We start from the raw sequence: 18,950 nt of genomic DNA, 5'->3' as shown, positions 1-18,950 counted from the left end.
TCCATTGCCGTCTTCTTCCTGCCTTCACTGCTTCTCCGGGTTGCTCTACATCCACTCACCTGTCGGAGGTTCCCTCTTAACCACCCACACCGCTTCTCACAGGGTTGGCCTTGGGTGCTTGTCTGCCTTTGGCTTTCTAAATATATTCTTCTGTTTCTCCACTTCTTGAGTGTTCTAGTATGATTCCTTCTCTTTAATCTCATTATGAGCTTTGAGCCCTATAAGCTCTCAAGTTTATTAAACTTTTGCTGTTTGACCATTATACACATAAAAATGTCTCTATCCACTCCCCAGACTTTCTGATAAGCTTTGGTTGCCCAAAAGGAGGTCAAAGGTCATTTGCTTCTTACTCTCACCATTGCGTAACACTCAGTTGTGGCCTCCTACCAAAGTTCTATATCTGTATCTCCAGTTGCCTAAATCTGCACTTGAATATAGGAAATTTCCTGTGATAAATCAGCCCCAATCATCTTCCTTGAAAGAAGATTCTTCCCTCAAAATTCTTATTTTTGCTAATGCTACATCCAAGCATAAAACTTTTGACTCACCTCTTTACCCCCAAGTCAATCACCAAGTACTTTGAGATCCTTCCTATAAACTATACCCCTGACTTTCCTTCCCTCTGTCATGACTCCTATCTGGCCTCCATTACTTCACTTCTATATTCCTGCAAGAGCATGTTAACAGGTCTGGTGGCTTCTCATCTGTCTTGCCTCCAACCACTTAGCCCACTGCCACAACTCAATTTTCCTAAAGGGATTTTTTTTGTTTTTTTTGTTTTTATTATCTTTCCCCCTATTCAACAACTGTAATGGTTAGTTTTATGTGTCAACTTGACTGGGCCATGGGATGCCCAGATATCTGGTTAAACATTATTTCTGATTGTGTGTGAGGATGTTTCTGGAAGAGATTAGCATTTGAATCAGTAGACTGAATAAAGCAGATTGCCCTCCTCAGTGTGGGTGGGCATCATCCAATCTGTTGAGGGCCTGAATAGAACAAAAAGGTGGAGGAAGGGTGCACTGGTTCTCTCTGCCTGACTTTGAGTGGAGACGTTGGTCTTCTTCTGCCCTTGGACTTGACACCATCAGCACTTCTGGTTCTCAGGCCTTGGACTCAGACTGGAGTTTAACCACCAGCTTTCCTGGTTCTCCAGCTTCCAGACAGCAGGTCATGGGACTCTTCAGCCTCTATAATCACATGAGCCGATTCCTTATAATAAATCTCACTATATGTATCATATTATATTTTATTATACATATACCATTATAGATAATATAGATATAAATTGCATATGTTTGTCTGGAGAAGCCTGACTAATACAACTGACAAAAATTTCACATTGCCTGCAGAGTTAAGATCAATGTCTATGCCCGGATTTTAAGGCATTCCACAATCTGGTACTTCCAATGCTCCCTCCGTCCTCTTCCTCCTGGCTATCCAAACTTGAAGACACACAAACCCTCTGTTCCATTTGAGTCGGTTGTTACACAAATGGAGTCCATGCTTATTTCAGCCTACAAGTCACTGCTCATGCTGTTTCCTGAATTGAGGAATCATACCCAGTTTAAAATAGAGCTCAAATTCTATTTCTTCCAAGAAATCCTCTCTACACTTCAATTTACATTTGTTTCTTCTGTACTTCTCACTGAGGCCCCGGCAATACGTTGGTGCTTTGTTATTTAACTAACTCCTAATTCTCTGTTCCTTCCATATAAACATGCCTCATCTTTCCTAGTGCACTATAAGCTTCAAGTCAACTTCTGGCCATACCTCCCATTTCTTGTCTACCTTTCACAATAGCTTGCAACATGCTTCACATATGAGGTGCTTAATAAATCCCTGTTGAATAGATGGTTAAAAGATCTAAAATCTTTCTCAGCCCTTGACCTGTATTCTCTCAAGTCATAATAAGTGCTGTTATTTTCAGTCTTAGTTCAAGATTTTGCCTTTATATCATTTTACAATCCTTTTGCATATTCTCCTAAACACCACTTAACACAGTTAAGTTTTATAACGTTAGACGAAAGCATTAAATGAGAATAACAAATAAAGGATACAACTATGGTGTGGTTTTAAAAGGTTCTTATAGATAATGCTAGTATCATTTGTAATATGTTTAGGCAGAGATATGCATTCCAAAGCACATGTTAATAAGGGAATCAGTCTGTTCTGGAAATAATCAAAAGTTGAGAAAGTTTTTTCTTATGGAATTTACTCCAAGTGTTTGGAGGTTCAGAGCTCCAAAATCACTTCTCCTTTCCTATGGTGACTAGAAAACCTTCTCCTCACGCTGGTATAGCATCAATCAGGCATTTGTTTGCACAGGAAGCTGACAAGCCAGGGGACTTGGGGATGTGGACAATAAAGCTCATTTTGATCTAAAAAAGGAGAATTTGTGTGCTCCAGTAATTATGTTCATCTTCATTCCAATTTGACTCAATTTTCCTTTCTTGTTTTCTAGTTATTACGAGGAGCTACTTTGTTTCTTCTATTTCTAAGCAATCTTTTTCTTTTGAAGAGCCTGAATTTGTTCTGTAGAATTTTATACCTGGAAAACACCTCCACACACTTACCCAGAGTCACGTGTATATAAAGATACCATGCATTTACCACTGCTTGAATTTATCAAACAACATTGTGTTATTCGTATACACACGTATGTCCATCCTATCTCATCTGATAACAAGTGCTGGGAGGTTTCCTTCCCACACCACCATCTCTCTAGTGTCAAGGATTCCACCCTCTGTTTAAGGAGGATTGTGTATGCTCTGGGCAGGTAAAGCGGTAGATTTCAGCAAATCTCAGAGCCTATGCAGGCCTCACTTCTACCAGATAATCTTTAGCTGTCAATTGACAGGCAGCTGCCAATGGACTGTTCTCACCAGGCTGCAATGAGATACTGATCTTGTGGCTCATCAGCCCAGACCACACGCAGAGCTCACTCTACTGGCCACAGATGTTCCATTGCTGGCTTGGCTCCTGACGTAGTGGATGGGCTGAGCTGAGCCATCTTTCATTGCTGCCTTTCAGAGCCACCACTAGCCCATTTTGTACCTTTGAGCAAATTAGAATAAGGCACTCTTGCTCAAGACAGTTTCCTTTCATCTGTCAGAAAATTGTCATAATAACTTGATTTTGTTGGAACAAGATGGTTTCCTGCTATCTCCAGAAAATTGTCATATCAAATACAGAAATCTGTGCTGTCTGTCATGTGAATGGCACTCTCTTAGATGTGCCCCTATGCAGCACATACCTGCACATCTGTATGTGGCATGTCCTGTCGACCCCGATCACCCAACCCATCACCTCATGCCTGATCAACCTTCTCCAAAGTCCTGCTCCATCCAACTCTTTTGTCTTTGGTGAGCATCTTTGTCTTGCTCTTTTTTTTTTTTTTTTGTGAGGAAGATCAGCCCTGAGCTAACATCTGCCCATTCTCCTCTTTTTGCTCGTTTTGCTGAGGAAGACTGGCCCTGAGCTAACATCTGTGCCTATCTTCCTCCACTTTACGTGGGACGCCGCCACAGCGTGGCCTGACAAGCGGTGTCAGTGTGCGCCCAGGATCTGAACCCAGGCCACCAGCAGTGGAGTGTGCGCACTTAACCACTACACCACGGGGCCCGCTCTGTCTTGTTCTTAATATGGATGAAAATTATTCTAGTGTTTCTTCACCAAGCCTGAGGCAGGCTTTTGGTTTCAACTATCTATATTTTTCATCATAAATTTGAATATGCATCTAGGCATATTTGTTAACTGATCTTTTTTTAAAAATCAGAAATAGGATTTTTTTTTAAATCAGTAAAAGAGTACAAATCTAGGGCCGGCCCCATGGCTTAGCGGTTAGGTGCGCGTGCTCCACTGCTGGCAGCCCGGGTTCAGATCCCGGGCATGCACCGACGCACTGCTTCTCTGGCCATGCTGGGGCCGTGTCCCACGTACAGCAACTGGAAGGATGTGCAGCTATGACATACAACTATCTACTGGGGCTTTGGGGGAAAAAATAAAAAAATAAAAAGAGTACAAATCTATATAACTTCTATTGGTGGTAATTTGGTAATATCTGCCAAAATTTTAAGTATATATCCTTTAACCCAGCAATTCTAGTAATAGATATTTAACCTACAGATATGCAGGTGTACAAAGATGTACATATAAGGATATTCAATGCAAGAGGAAACATTCAAGAATGACCTAAGTATCCTTCAATAGGAGATTGATTAAATAAGTTGTGGTACATAACTATGACAGAATAATAAGCAGACCTTAAGAAGAATAAATTATAGCAATATGTGTAAATCAGAAAAGATTTTTGATTCATTCACATATTCATTTATTCACCCCTTTGTTACTTCAACAAATATTTATTGAGTGCCTACTGCATGATAGGCACTGTTCTAGGTATGGCCATTCCACAGTGAATGAGATAAATATGATCCCTGCCCCATGAAGCTTATATAGTAGGAAAAAACAGAAAATAAATTAATAAATAATATAATATTATATAGTGATAAGTGCTAGAAGGAAAAATAATGCAGAACAAGGGAATAGAGAGTAATGGAAGCCATCAATAGGATCGTCAAATTGTTTTCCATGAAATTTCTACCAATTTAAACATTCACCTGCAGTGTGTAGGTATTCCCATGACAGTATATTCTCACCAACACAAAGGAATATAACTTTTGAAACAACTGATAATTTTACATGTGCTGTCTTTTGTTGGTTTAATTTGTATTTTTAAATTAAAAAACAGCTACATTTTTGTGATATTCAGTTCTTTCTTTTACATATTTTCCAGATCTGAAATCATAACATGACTATATTCATGTCTATTCTTTCTATGGCACGGTAGGCTGTTCTACGCTGTCATACAGCAAACTGACAAACTGATTCAGTGGTGTGCTGGAGCCGACTCATACTGGTTCACAAGATTCAAGAGTAAAATTTTTAGGAGTTTTGAAAGCCAGTTGTTAAAGCATTGGTATCACGAAATTGACCATGGTGAAAGTATTCACGCCATATAAATTGACAAATGCTACAAATCAGGGTTGTTTTGTTTTTTTTTTAATAGAGCCATTTTACCAGCACACCACTGGCTTAAACAATCTCTTAAGTTACAAAATAATTGAGACAAAACTGTTGCCTCTGAGAATTAGTTGAGGCATTCAAACCCTACAGAGAGTTCAATTTTTCCCACTAATCACTCTGAAATGGATCCAGCCCATAATTAGCAATGGTGGAAGTGATATTTTCCACAGGAGAAGCAAAGACATTAAAAGATCTTGGTTCAAGATAAAAACAACAACAAACAAACACAGAGAGACAGAGATCGGATTCGTTGTTACCAGAGGGAAAGGGGGATGGAGGAGGGTGAAAGGGGTGATTAGGCACATGTGTGTGGTGGTGGATGGTAATTAGCCTTTGGGTGGTGACCATGATGTAATCTACACAGAGATAGAAGTATAGTGATGTACACCTGAAATTTATACAATGTTATAAACCAATGTGACCGCGATAAAAAAAAGCTCTTGGTTCAGTATGTAGTTTCTTTCGAGGAATTCATTCTTTCTCTCTCTCTCTGTCTCTGCCATTGCCATTTGGAGGATATGTTGCCTCTTTGGATTTTGTGTCTCAGTCTCTTTTAGAACCAGAATGGGACTCAAGGCAAAAAAAGAAAAAAAAAAAAAAGTAAAATGGGCAAAACACTGAGCCTGCCTCTTATCTAGGCCAAAGGATCACTCAAGCAGGTGAGCCAGGCCACCAGAATAGGAGAGCAAACAGATATTGAGAACCACCACCCAGATTATCCTCGTTATGGACTGTATGTTTGTGTCCCAAAATTCATGTTGAAATCTGAAACCCCAGTGTAATGGTATTAGGACATGGGGCCTTTGGAAGGTAACTAAGTCATGAGGGTGGAGCACTCATGAATGGGAATAGTGCCCTTTTAAAAGAGACCCCAGAGAGCTCTCTGGCCCTCTTTCTGCCATATGAGGACACAGTGTGAAGATGGCCATCTATGAACCAGGAAGTAGGCTCTCACCAGACACTGAATCTTCCAGTGCCTTGATCTTGGACTTCCCAGCCTCCAGAAATATGAGAAATAAATGTTTGTTACTTAAGCCACACAATCTATGATATTTTGTTGTAGTAGCCCAACTGGACTAAGATAATCCTTCTGGTATATTTTCAGTGCAATGACTGGCCAAAGATTCAGAGGTTTGGGAACTTGGCTATAGTGAGTGGAATTATGTCCTCTCAAAAGACATGTTTAAGTCCTAACCCCTAGAATCTGTGAATATGACTTTGTTTGGAAATAGGGTCTTTGCAGATGTAATCAGGCTTAGATGAGGTCATACTGAATTAGGATGGGCCCTAAATCCAGTGACTGGTTTCTTTATAAGAGAAAGGAGAAGGATATTTGAGTAGAGAGATACAGAGTAGACACCAGGAGGAAGGCCATGTGACGATAGAGGCAGAGAGTGGAGTGAGGCAGCTACAAGCCAAGGATTGCTGGCAACCACCAAAAATTAGAAAGAGGCAAGAAAGGATTTTTTCCTAGAGCCTTTAGAGGGAACGTGGCCCTGCGAATACCTTGATTTCAGACTTCAGGCCTCCAGAACTACGAGAGAATAAATTTCTGTTGTTTTAAGCCACCAAATTTGTGGTACTTTATTACAGCAGCCTAGGAAACTAATACATTGACCATCTCTGTGCATTTTCTTCATGATGAAACTAATAAATTCCCAAGTCTAAAACCATGGTTCAGGGCTGGCCCTGTGGCTTGGTGGTTAAGTGCGCGCGCTGCGATGCTGGCGGCCCGGGTTCGGATCCCGGGTGCGCATCGAGGCACCACTTCTCCGTTCATCCTGAGGCCGAGTCCCACATACAGCAACTAGAAGGATGTGCAGCTACGACACACAACTATCCACTGGGGCTTTGGGGGGAAAAATAAAATAAAAAAAAAAAATAAAACCATGGTTCATAACTATCCTCTTGTCTTTACTTTATATAGCAGAGCATTATCTTCTGAGGAAGTGCTTATGCGATATCATATTTTTATTAATAAAATTATTTTGAAAACTTCATATATTATAAGGAACTAATAGTGTGGCTACACATACATTTGTGAAGAGAACTGCTTAATCATTCCATGTTAAATGTCATTTTAAAATCAGAAAGAACTGAGATAGAATAAAGAAATATGAAAATGTAAACTTAGCAGTGATTTCCTGAAAAAAAAAAACAAAACGGTGCGATCAAGATTTAGTAATAATCTACCAAAATAGTGGAAACGTACTGAAAAATATTTCTGTAAAATTCAGAGGAACACAGAATAAGCAATAAGCAGCAGGAGTTTATAACCACCAACCCAGCCAGAGGCATCTGATCGATTTCTTTTCAGTTTCATTACAAAATCAGAGCACAAAGAGAAACCTGTAGTAGACACCGTATATTTGAGCATTAGAAAAATACTTAATTGGATCTCATGAAATCCTGCTTTAAAATTGAAGTAAAATTGGCCTGCACGCAAACACGTTCACACAAATGGAAAACAGGTGAGAGGAATATAAACAAGGAATAATGATAAACAGCAACAGACGGAGTGTATGAAAGAGGTACCCAGTGGTGAGTCAAAAGAATCAGGCTTAGACTGAGTTCCATTTAACATTGACTGTAATAATCTGGAAGAATGGATTGCATTCCATGTGGTCATTAAAATAGCACAGGATACTGATTAGCGGAGTCCTTAAACCCTATGGAGACTAGTAATCCAATGGGGTCACCACAGCACAAACACGTAGGCAAGACGAAAAATGAATTTTTGTCATGAAAAAAATAAAAGATGAAGTGCCGGGAAGTAGGGATGATGGAGGAGGGGTTAGAACATCCAGAGAATAGGAACACAATAATGAATAAAACACGACACAATGGTTTGAAAGCCTAAACAAAAGACTTCATATTGATTTAGACACTGGAGTGCACTGTATTGCTGGAAAAGTTCTTTTGGGTCTAAGACTTTGTAGACAAATGAAGTCGACTAAAAAATAAGAAAGTCATTTTCTCCCACTGATTTGTGTCATGAAATTAAAAATCAGTGAGAACCTTTATCATCTCCCTGGTAGAGATTCTTTGGCAGATTACAAAAGTAATTCTTACTGCCATATGTCTTAAAGTAATAGATCTGCTTCCTGGTATATAATGGTGCTGTTTACAATAAGAAAGATTGCATGGATTGATTGAAACATAAGTGAATATTCATTCATTCAGCAAATGTTTACTGAGCAACTTAATATGTGATAGACACTTATCTAGGTGCATGTCATTTATTAGTGAACAAAAGTAAGGTCTGCTCTCACAAAGCTTACATTCTAATGGAGATAACCAGAAAGTAAACAAACACAATGCAGAAAACAAAGAATAAGATGGAATGTGATGGAGCAGGGAACATGTGCTCCTTTGGGTAGAGTGGTCAGGGATAGCAACTCTGACAAGGAAACTCTTGAGTGGAAAAGCAAATTGAGGGAGCAAACCATATAGACATAGATGGTGAGAATTGTCCAGTTAGAAAAAATCAATGCAAAGGCCATGAGGCAGGAGAATATTCAGTGTGTTCAGGAAGCTGCAAGGAGACCACATGACAGGAGCAAATAAGCTAGCAGGAGAGAGGTTGGTGACACAGCCCGGAAGTAACCGGAGACTAGATCCTGCAGGGTCCATTACAGCTGCAGCAGTCATGGAAAGACACCACTCAGGTCTCCTGCTGCGTGGAGCATGGTTGCCTGACAGACCCAGCTGCTGTGCCACAGGATTCTCCCTCACATTTGTGCCAAGGCCACACTTCCCCTAAGCTGCCCCTAGTCAATGCCTGAGCACAGCAGGAGTATCGGTATAGGCGCATTTCTACCCAATGCAGGGCTGCTCTGGAAGTTGTCTTTGGCTTGGAGCCTTGTGAACCTGTCGCTACACTATCCACAGCTCTCCCCCATCAGTGACCACCACCACCACTCCATCCTCCCAGACTCCAGGGAGAGGACACCACTCACCTCTTGTCCACCTCTTCCCAAGTGTCAGATGGGTCCTTCCTCTAAAATCATCAAAGACCCTCACAAAATAAACTGGACAGTAGAATCATGTGTGCATTTATCTCAATAAATCATGAATCAACTGCAATTATCCATCAACAAGAAAAGAGAGAGACAGGAGGTGGAGGACGAGAGAGAGAGAGAATTGAAATAATGAAGTGTGGCGCATTCTACCCACAATTTCTTTCAATGCAACTATTCACCAGAGGTTGGTCTCAGGTCCTCAGGCTACTTATTGTGAGAACATGCAGCTCAGAGTATAATTTAAAGACACGTATTTTTGGAACATGTTATGCAAGGGGATCATGGATACACATGAATTGTGCCACATGGTGCTAATATTATTGGGAAAAAAATTCAGAAGGAGAGATGCAAAAGAGCATATGCATTGCACTGTCATTATTCTATAGCATAGACCAGGCTCAGGTAGTCAACACACACCATGGCCAAGATTCCAAAAGAGAGGGGCTTGCCCAGGCCAGCAGGCTGGGCGTGTGACAGAGCACACCAAGAGAGGACAAGCCCTGCCCTACATCAAGGTTAGCCTAAGAGGGGCTGGGGAACACCCAGTTTATCTGAGTACCAAACAATATTTCAAGAGATCTCTTGGCCCAGGAACAAAGCTAGTAATTTCACCTACTTAAGGGCAAAGTTTACACATGAGGGCTAGGAAGATCTTTGCCCACCCTTAGTGCTGACACCAGCTAAAGGCCTTGCTGTGTCTTTGCAAACTAGCTCACTCCGGCTGAGCCAGCTCTCTGCTAAGCTACCAGAAGGAGGGAGAAAATTGGCCTCCAGAGTCATTCAAATTTGTCTCTCATCAGTATACATGACCCCTAAATATGTCAACTACTACATCTGATAAACAATCAAAGAAAACAGCAATCTGATGAGCTTTCATTTCTGTCTCAGTCATTTCTTTGTCTTTCCTTGAATCAAAATCACTTTCTTAGCTACTTTAATACTATGTATATACAGGTACTATAACTTCCATAAGCTTTGATATATATAGTAAGAAAGTGAAACTCAGAGATAAATTAGTTTGTCCTAAATTGTTCTATGAATAAGTCACCATTTTAGTTCTGACTCTATATTGAGCTTTGTCACAAAAAAAATTTCATTTAATTATAGGAATTGTTATTTTTGTCATTTCACCAATGAGGGAATTGAGACTAAAGTTATTAAATGATTTGTCCAAGATCCATGAGCCAAGATTTGAATCCATGAATGTCTGAGCCCAAATCTCACACTTTTCATAAAACCCAAGACTGAGGCTCCAACCCATCTCATCCCAAAGCCCTTCTCCCTAGTAGCCACCAAAAACCTCGATATTCTACTCGAGATAAATTTTGGAACGAGGAGGCATTCCTAAGCAAAGCTGTTTGTCATCAACTCCCCCAAAGAAGAATCTCTGCAGATATTTTTGGTATTGTAGCCTTTGCAAATTTATTTATTTAATACTTGTGTAGTGTGCGCTATGTGTAAATGTTTTACAGAGATAAGCTCATTTAATTCAATTCCCATAATAAACTTATGAGGTAGAAATCTTTATCTCCATTTTACAGAATCTTGCCTAAGGTCACATAGCTCCTAAGCAGAGGTGAAGGTTCCACCTTAGGCGGTCTAGCTCCATGTCAATGCCCTTTACAGCCAGGGTGTGCAGCCTCTCACAGGGAGCCCAGTAGCAATCTTCTTCTAGAGTTCTCTTGGTGGGAAAATGACAGATGGATCCTTGTGGAAGAGAAAAGAACAGGGAGTCACTAGAAAGTCATTTTCTCAAGGAAGCATTCCCCAACTCGTCTTTTCCTTTACAAGGCCAGATCTGGGCCCTGTCTCTGTGCTCCTTACTTGCCCTCCTCTCCCCGAGGCAGTGTAACAGAGAGCTTAAAGCATGGCTTCTGGAGCTTCACAAAGCTGGGTTCGCATCTCCACTCTTCCACTTATGAGCTGAGTGAGTTTAGGGGTGTATTTAGACTGTTTGGGCCTCAATTTTGTCATCTGGAAAATGGGGCAACAACAGCAATTGTGATAGATATAGTAATAGTAAGCTTAACAAAAATATCCCAGGTTTTTGTGAAGTTTAAATTAAATAAGACAGAAGAGCATGTCATATGGTACTAAGTGCTCAATAAATGTTAGCATTTTTTATTATTGCTATCACACGACTTTGAGGAAGATTAGCCCTGAGCTAACATCTCTTGCCAATCCTCCTCTTTTTTGCTGAGGAAGGTTGGCTCTGGGCTAACATCCATGCCCATCTTCCTCTACTTTATACGGGACACCGCCACAGCACGTCTTGATAAGCGGTGCGTCGCTGCGCACCCGGGATCCGAACCTACAAACCCCATGCCCCCAAAGCGCAGCACGCGCACTTAACCTCTACGCTGCCGGGCCAGCCCCTGTAATTACCTTTTTCCTGTCTATATCTCCCAATATACAATAAGCTTCTTGTAGTCCCATTGTGTGACACACACTACACATTCAAAAAATATTCATTAAATGATTGATGTCCTCATTCCTCCGTCTGAGAGATTCCTTCTTTTAGAAGTTTCTCTCTCCCTCTGAGCTCACAATGACATTCTTAATTATCCCAGAGGAATTATCAACACAAACATGTCCCCAGTATGCATTGTGCCATTACTGATCACACAGCACGCTCCGCGTCTGCACATATGTGAACTCCACGCCTGCTTTCTCCGCAGCTTCTCTCTAACTGCTGATGTTTCCTGTACAATGTGCCTGTGGAGTACAGTCTGAAAATGGAGAGTGAATGGAGATAATTTGGTATATTATTTTGTAGAATACAAAAGATAATTCCTGCATTCCATTCCAGATGTCTAGACAAAGTGAAGTTCTTTTTTTTTTTTTCACGATCTGCTTGTCAATAAATGTAATTTTAGGGAAAAAATGTTATTTTTCTCTGCATATATATTTAAATGTTTTCAAAGTTGTTTTTTAAAGAGAAGTGATATTGCCCCAGGGAAAATTATGTGAGATACTAGGTCTAGAGCTTTTTTATAACAAGTTGAGACCAGTTAAAGCCGCCATCTTAATATTACTTTTAAATCAAGTCTGTAAACTGGGACAAAATTTAAAAGAGACTTCTTTCTTCCAGTCACCCACCATTTCCTGTTCCTCTCAGTCAACTCAATGTCCTTCACAGGGTTCAGTTTGTCGCCCTCGGATGACCTCCAAAGAATGAAATGTACAATCTTCCTAAACTCTTCTAGCGTGTCAATTGACTTGTTCTCATTCTGGATCTCAAACAACCACCGAAGAACAAGGTCTTTGATAGAGTGCAGATCATTAACTCATCGATGACTTTACTCGGAGAAACAGCTAAAGTTTCCAGTCTTCATTTCAGTGTATTCACTATTCTTACTGTTTCTATCTGTATGTATCCTTAGCCTTATGGTGAAAAATGTTTTTTAAGAAATCTTGTTCTTACTAATTATCAGAGTATTCCATTTAAACAATTTTAATAGGTAGTATTTGCAAGGACTCCTTTAAAATTACATTGTTTCTGTCATGCTGTCTTTATTAAGTTAATATAAACCTTAAGCTTGATATGATCTAAAGTAATTATTTCAAACTTTTAGACCTCTTGTATGGCAAATGGACACTTAATTTCTGGGTTGTTTGATGTGCCTTTTGATAGGTAACTTGGCTAGATGACTCCCCTCTCTACTGGGACTACTTCCAAAGAAGTTTTGATGTTTATAAGACACTAAAATTCAAAGACAGAAATAACTTGTGGCAATAATAAACCAGGATATATATATACCTTAGAAAATTAGTTTGCAGAAAGACTTTGTAAAAGATATTAAACATTTAGCACATGAATTTAGAGAAGAACACAAGAGGCACAAATCTGGCAAAACAAACTCACACATGTTTTTAAGGAGAAATCTTTAAGTTTCCTCCTTACTTATATAACTTACTTACATAAGTAGTTCTTTCCCCTACAGAGACAGTAGAGAAATAGTTCTTTTCCACTGCTGCTAATAGTTGAAGATGAAGCTGAGACCCCAAGCCACTCCAGGAAAATTGACCCATACCCTAAGATATTCATTATCACTCTAGATATAAAAGTCAATACTAAATTCTGTCAACTTAGGCAGTGTACCATCCCAAACAACTCTAGCCAAAAAGACCAATTCCTGAAAGACGAGGGGTGAAAACATTAAGCTGAAGTGGCAGCAATCTATTTAAGCAACTAGAACCCTGCTGAAAAGTGATTAGTGAAAAAGATTCCTTGACATCACTGACTGGAAATCACCTGAGGACATCTATTTGTATTACTTCCTCTTCCTCAGCCCTACAACAGCTCCTACATGGTTCCTTACTGCATCTCCTGTCAAATCCAGACCTCAAACCTTCCTCTCCAGACTCCTCTGGGTCTTTCCTTCCTCGCTCTTCAATGTCAGCCATGGCCGCCTTTCAGTTCCTTGAACACACCAAGTGTTTTTCCTTCAGTGCAGCTTGTATACATGCTCTTTCCTCTGCACAAAACACTTCATTACCCATCCCAAACACACACCTGCACCTCGCGACCAGATCCTATCTCATCATGGAGCTTTTACTGTCGTTCTTTAGTTTTCAGCTTAGATATCATTCCTTTAGACTTTCCCTAGCCACCCTATATAGAGTAGGTCTTCTGAATTCTTGATCACAGTATTCAACTTGTTTCTGTCAGAACATTTATCATGATTTATAATTATATATGTATTTACTTTCTGTTGTTTATTTATTTATTGTCTGCCCCTCCCCTAAACTTAAAGACTATCTGAGTTTCTCATTACATCTCCAAAGCCGAGTACAGTACATGGCATATAAAAGATACTCGGTAAATGAATGCTGAAAGTACAACTAAATGAATGAGTGTGAAATAGGAATTGAAAAAGAGAAACAAGAAGAATGACATAACAGTAAGTCTGGTAGCAACCATCTCCTAAGCATTTAGAGATCTTACATTCAATGTTGTTGTCCAGTACCAGAGTTCCTCAATCTTCTCGGCGTATTAGAATCACATGGGGAATGTTTTTAGAGTACCAGGTGCATAGGCTCCATCTCAAAGCAATTAAATCTGAATCCCTGGGAGGGGCATCCCATGTTTTGATAGTTTTAAAACTAAGTTCTCCAGGTAATTCAAATGTGCAACTAACACCAGCCTATTTCAGTGCTTCTCAAATGTGAACTGCATCAGAATCCTGGCGAGCTTGTTAAAACATAGATTTCTGGGTCCTACTCTCAGAGTTTCTAATGAGTCTGTATTTCTAATGATTCCCAGGTGATTCTGCTGCTGCTGGACCGGGAACCACACTTTGAGAACCACTAGCTTATACTTTCATGTAGATCGCATTGGGCTTAACTTTGGGAGGAAAGGAATGCTAGAAGGGCTATTTTATGGAGAGAAACAAAAAGACTTGAAATGAAAATAAGAGGATGCTTTAGGCATAGTTTCCAAGTTAATCACTTCCATGTTGCTCACAATTGAATAGAGATGCCAGAAATCACAGAATGCCATTCAGCTGAGAGATGGAGGCAACAGGAGAGTCAATACATTGGCACACACACTCTACACTAACCGTATATAGAGAATCATGAGAAGAAAAAGCCCAAGGCATGCTAATGAAGAAAGATGATGCCATATGTCTCCAAATAGCCTATAACTTCTCCACCAACACGATCATAAACTCAGTTCTGGTAATAATGCTATCTTTGAATAGACTGATTTCTGTATGTGATTTTAAGAAATATCTTTACATCTGCATGCAGTACACAGCCTGTTGGGTTTTAGTAAGTTAACATGCACTTGGAGTAGCAATTAACTGTGCCATTGCTTTAAACTTTTCCTTAATGCTTAATATTTATGCTTCATCCTGAGTGTTCTAGCACTCTAAGAGGGTCAGTTTCCTGGGTAAAGGCAGGGGATGCAATGCATCTTTAAATGCAGTGAGGCTGATCTGCACACTTAAGAGCTTCAGTACATCATTTTGCAATCACATATCTCAGAATAATTTATACAATCAATTAAAGAGCATTATCAAGGGATGATTTGACAACTGTTGTCATGCCAACCGATGAAGTAGACAGCGCCTCTGTGTTTAAAGGCTGCACCTGGTGATGGATGTAGCAGATTTTGAGGACTCAGACAGAATCACAGATGTCCAAAGGTGTGGAGGGAACATGATTTAAAGCTTTGATGTTGTGTCATTTTTACTGGCAAAAGAGTGTTGATGGCATGTTGTTCACTTTCTCATTAAAATTCTGTCATTCTTCACAGTGTTCTGCATTCAGAGCTGGAAACTGAAGTGAGAATGCACTTTACAGACTGATAAAATACGATAGCAAAATGGATGATGTTCATTTGCAGGCTGAATTAATTTTTTTAAAAAAAGATTGTGTCAGTGCATTTATGAAAAGCCCGTTAATCAGACACAACTTTATCAGCCTTAATGGGCAGATCTTGAACAGTTTTACATTAATAATTCAAATTTTGGATGGCAAATGGCTTGCAGCACATTGAGCTAAAAAGTATTTGAAATGGGTCATGGTAGAACACAACAGAAGCAGAAAGTACACTTTCTAATGACCAGAGGTGCCTGATTTATTGATTCCAGTGGCCAAAATGAAATCAACATATCTCAAAGGCTTTGCAAGACAGACTGGTCCTTTCCTTCACTGAGTTATGCCAGAAACCAAGGCGAGTCCAAGGGCATTCCCAAGTAGAGACCCTATATTGGTAAGCAACAGAGATGAGATTAAAGCTTATATCTACGGGATTGGCAAGCCAGTTCTCTTTCCAGCATGCCACAATTCCTTGCCCTATTAAACCATGTCTTTCGTAAAGCGATTGATTATATGCAAATATATGTGATAGATGCATTGTCCACAATGGTTTTTTTTTAGTAGTGCGATGGTTATAAACTTAGAATCTAGAGCCAGACTATTTGAATCTCAACTCTCCCTCTTGCTAGCTATGTGACATTGGGCAAGTTATTTGATCTCTTTCTGTCTCAATTTCCTCATCTGTAAAATGAAGATAATAGTGTCCACATCTTATAATTGTTGTGAGGATTAAACGAGTGACGATATGTAAAGCACTTAGAACAGTGGCAGAAATGTTTATCCTCAAAGTCATTATTATTACAATTATTATTATTATTACTATTTTATGTTTTAAGGCTCTTAGCTTTTCTATAAACAGTTGCTGAGGCAATCACTAATTTTTGCTTTCCATTCAAGAACATGAGTTGATAAAACATGGGGAGTAAATTGCAAAGTCCAACCAATGATTTGTTGAATCGAATGATCACAGGAAAAGTTACGTTCAGATAAAACAACTTCATAGTAATAAAGTGAAATAAAAGATGGTAGGTGTAGGCACAGGAGGCAGGAGAATGTGGTGGTATCCTCTAATGTTATACAGCAAAACTTGCTGTCCTTCTGCCGCCTCCTTGTTTCTGGGGTGTAACAAGCTAGGCTAATAAAAGGGAGTATTTTGTAGAACTTAAAAAGAATCAGAGATGCTTTAAAGCAAAATAACCCCCCAAAGTTGTTCTCAGAGTCCATTTTAGCAATAAAAGATTATCTTTTAGAGGCTTTAATTTGAGACTGGGTCCTGAAAGCCTGCCCTCCTTTATCCTCTACTCTCAGAGGCAGAAAGACACTCCTCTCTGCTTCAGGGAAACCAGATAAAACCAAATGATTGATGCTCTGGCTTGAGGCTGAAAGGAAAAAGAAATGGAACCCTGCAGGTCTGGGCAAAAGAAGACGTCAAATTGCGTGGAACACCACACACAGTAGCTACTCCCTCGTGCCAATCTGAGGAGGACTTACGTAAATTTATAGGTGACTCAGGAGAAAAAAGTAAAGTGTTTTTAACTCGTTCTCTGGATTCTTGGTGTGTGCTTGATCTTCTATTAATAAGATTTTTTTTCTGTGATGAACTATGCCTTCCCATCCTTCCAACATTAAATGTATAAAGAAGGGGGCAATTTACATAACTAAGAAACATCAAAAGCTAAATGATTATCTTGGTTGACGTGAGACATAATAATGGTGAATTTAGGAGTGAACAATGGATACTCAGCAAACTTTGGTTTCAGTAACCTCAGCTCTTAGAGTCAAAAGCTGGTGTCCAAATTCACAAAGTAATCTAGGTACTGTTGCCGGTAGGAAACACCAAATTCAGGAGTGCCTTAGGAAGGCATTGCAACTGTCTTTCAAAGTATGTTAACACTGTGGTTGATTTTGAATGCCACTAAATAACTCTCTAAAGTTGGACACAACCAATTGTTTGTAGATAGATCTGTCCACCTGCAAGTGGACAGGTTTCCATATAAGGCCAATTACATACAACTAGTTAAGACATAAAACACTATAAATACCTAAGAACATGCAAGTAAATACCATTGATTTGCGTATGTGATTATGCCACCTGAAGATTTCACTTGCAGCATCAGTTCTTGGCTCTTCCTCTTGGTGTTCACATTTCCTAAAATGAGATTAGAAAAATATGAGAATCTCTACATACACATACACAGAAATGAACACAGACACAGACCCACTGTATAAAAAAGTGCTATGAATGTGATAAAACATATAATAGTCTCTGCTTTAAGGAGCTTACAACAGAGTTGGATAGAGGAAAATATATGACAAGTTAGATAAGAAGAGAAGACACTGAAATAAAAAGTACCAAAAGGTGGTTTATACTTATTTGCCAAATAATTGGTTTGAAAGATGTACAGAGTCAGGTTAATATTTCTCTAGAAACAAGAGCTTTTTCTCTTGGGCTTTCTACTTATTTCATTTCCCTTTTCTCTTCACCTTGATTTTGAGAAGTTTCTTTATTTCCAATTTTATTTAAGGTATGCAAGATTTATTTTTGCCCTAGATATACGTAAAAGAAATGTCAATATCTGATTATTTACACATGTTCCTCAATATTCTGGAAATAGTAGAAGGTTTCTATGTTCAGAGCCGCCCTTGGAAAGAGAGTTTGCTTTCTAGATATTGGTTTCAGTTCTTTCTATGATACTTGTCAATACCTTTTCATGTGGAAAAAGAAAGATCACATTTATTTAGCAAGTAAGAATTTACTGAAAGCCTACTGTGTGCCAAGCACCAATGTTACGAAGAAAGAAATATAAGCCATGATTTCTGCCCTTGAAGAAAGATTTTTTTAAATGAAAATAAACAATGAGAGCTAACCAGTTACCAATCACCAGAGGCCATTGAACAGTACAAAAATTGTGAAGTTTTAAAAGTTTCCAAAAATCTCCCAACTTGCTTGATCTCTTTGTTGGTCAAACTTTGTATTTGGTGGGGTGGGGGGAATTTTTCTGGCTACTGTTTGTTTGTCAGTCTCTCCCCAGATACCTTGGTAAGAGTCCAGACGTTTGCAGCATCCTGGGAACTGGAGGCAGGGCCCTCTGTGCATATTTCTGTATTCCTTTCTGCCCTCCTACTGCCTTTCTTTTGGTCCTTTCCTGGAGCCATTAAACTCACGTCTTATCTTCTGGAAAAAAGAGGGAGGAAAAGAAGTAGCAAAGACACATGGAGTAAGATGCAGAGGCTTATAAAGCCTATACCGTGAGAAGGAGGATGGTTGCATTGTTGCAAAAAACTGAATATTTCTGAATTGAATGTTTAACTTGAATTATTCACCAGTCATTGTTCAAGACACTGGGGACATATCCCTGCCTAGAAGACAAGTTAGAGGGTATGTGTGGGAAGCTCTCCCTAAACAAACGTGAAAGCTTTAGGCAAAGGGATTTCAAAACCAGTGGTTAAAGGAAATGAAATACACATGGAAAGACAGAGAAAGATAAAATGTGAATTTAGTTCAAAGTTACT

General features: G+C 39.4%; 1 long non-coding RNA gene across 1 annotated transcript; it reads right to left on the bottom strand.

Annotated features, from left to right (window-relative positions):
* Window positions 1–10,526: 10,526 nt before the first annotated feature.
* Window positions 10,527–18,543, bottom strand: LOC147914023 (uncharacterized). The gene is made up of 3 exons (XR_015555933.1): window positions 18,474–18,543; window positions 17,502–17,586; window positions 10,527–10,817 (listed from the first exon to the last, which is right to left on the bottom strand). It is a non-coding gene; the product is annotated as an uncharacterized LOC147914023 (long non-coding RNA).
* Window positions 18,544–18,950: the final 407 nt, after the last annotated feature.

This window comes from Ceratotherium simum, chromosome 23 (assembly GCF_057802395.1).
Source record: "Ceratotherium simum simum isolate JZ-2026a chromosome 23, ASM5780239v1, whole genome shotgun sequence".
Lineage (NCBI taxonomy): Eukaryota > Metazoa > Chordata > Mammalia > Perissodactyla > Rhinocerotidae > Ceratotherium > Ceratotherium simum.
Note: the sequence above shows the minus strand (reverse complement) of the source record. Positions and strands in the feature narration are given on the sequence as shown.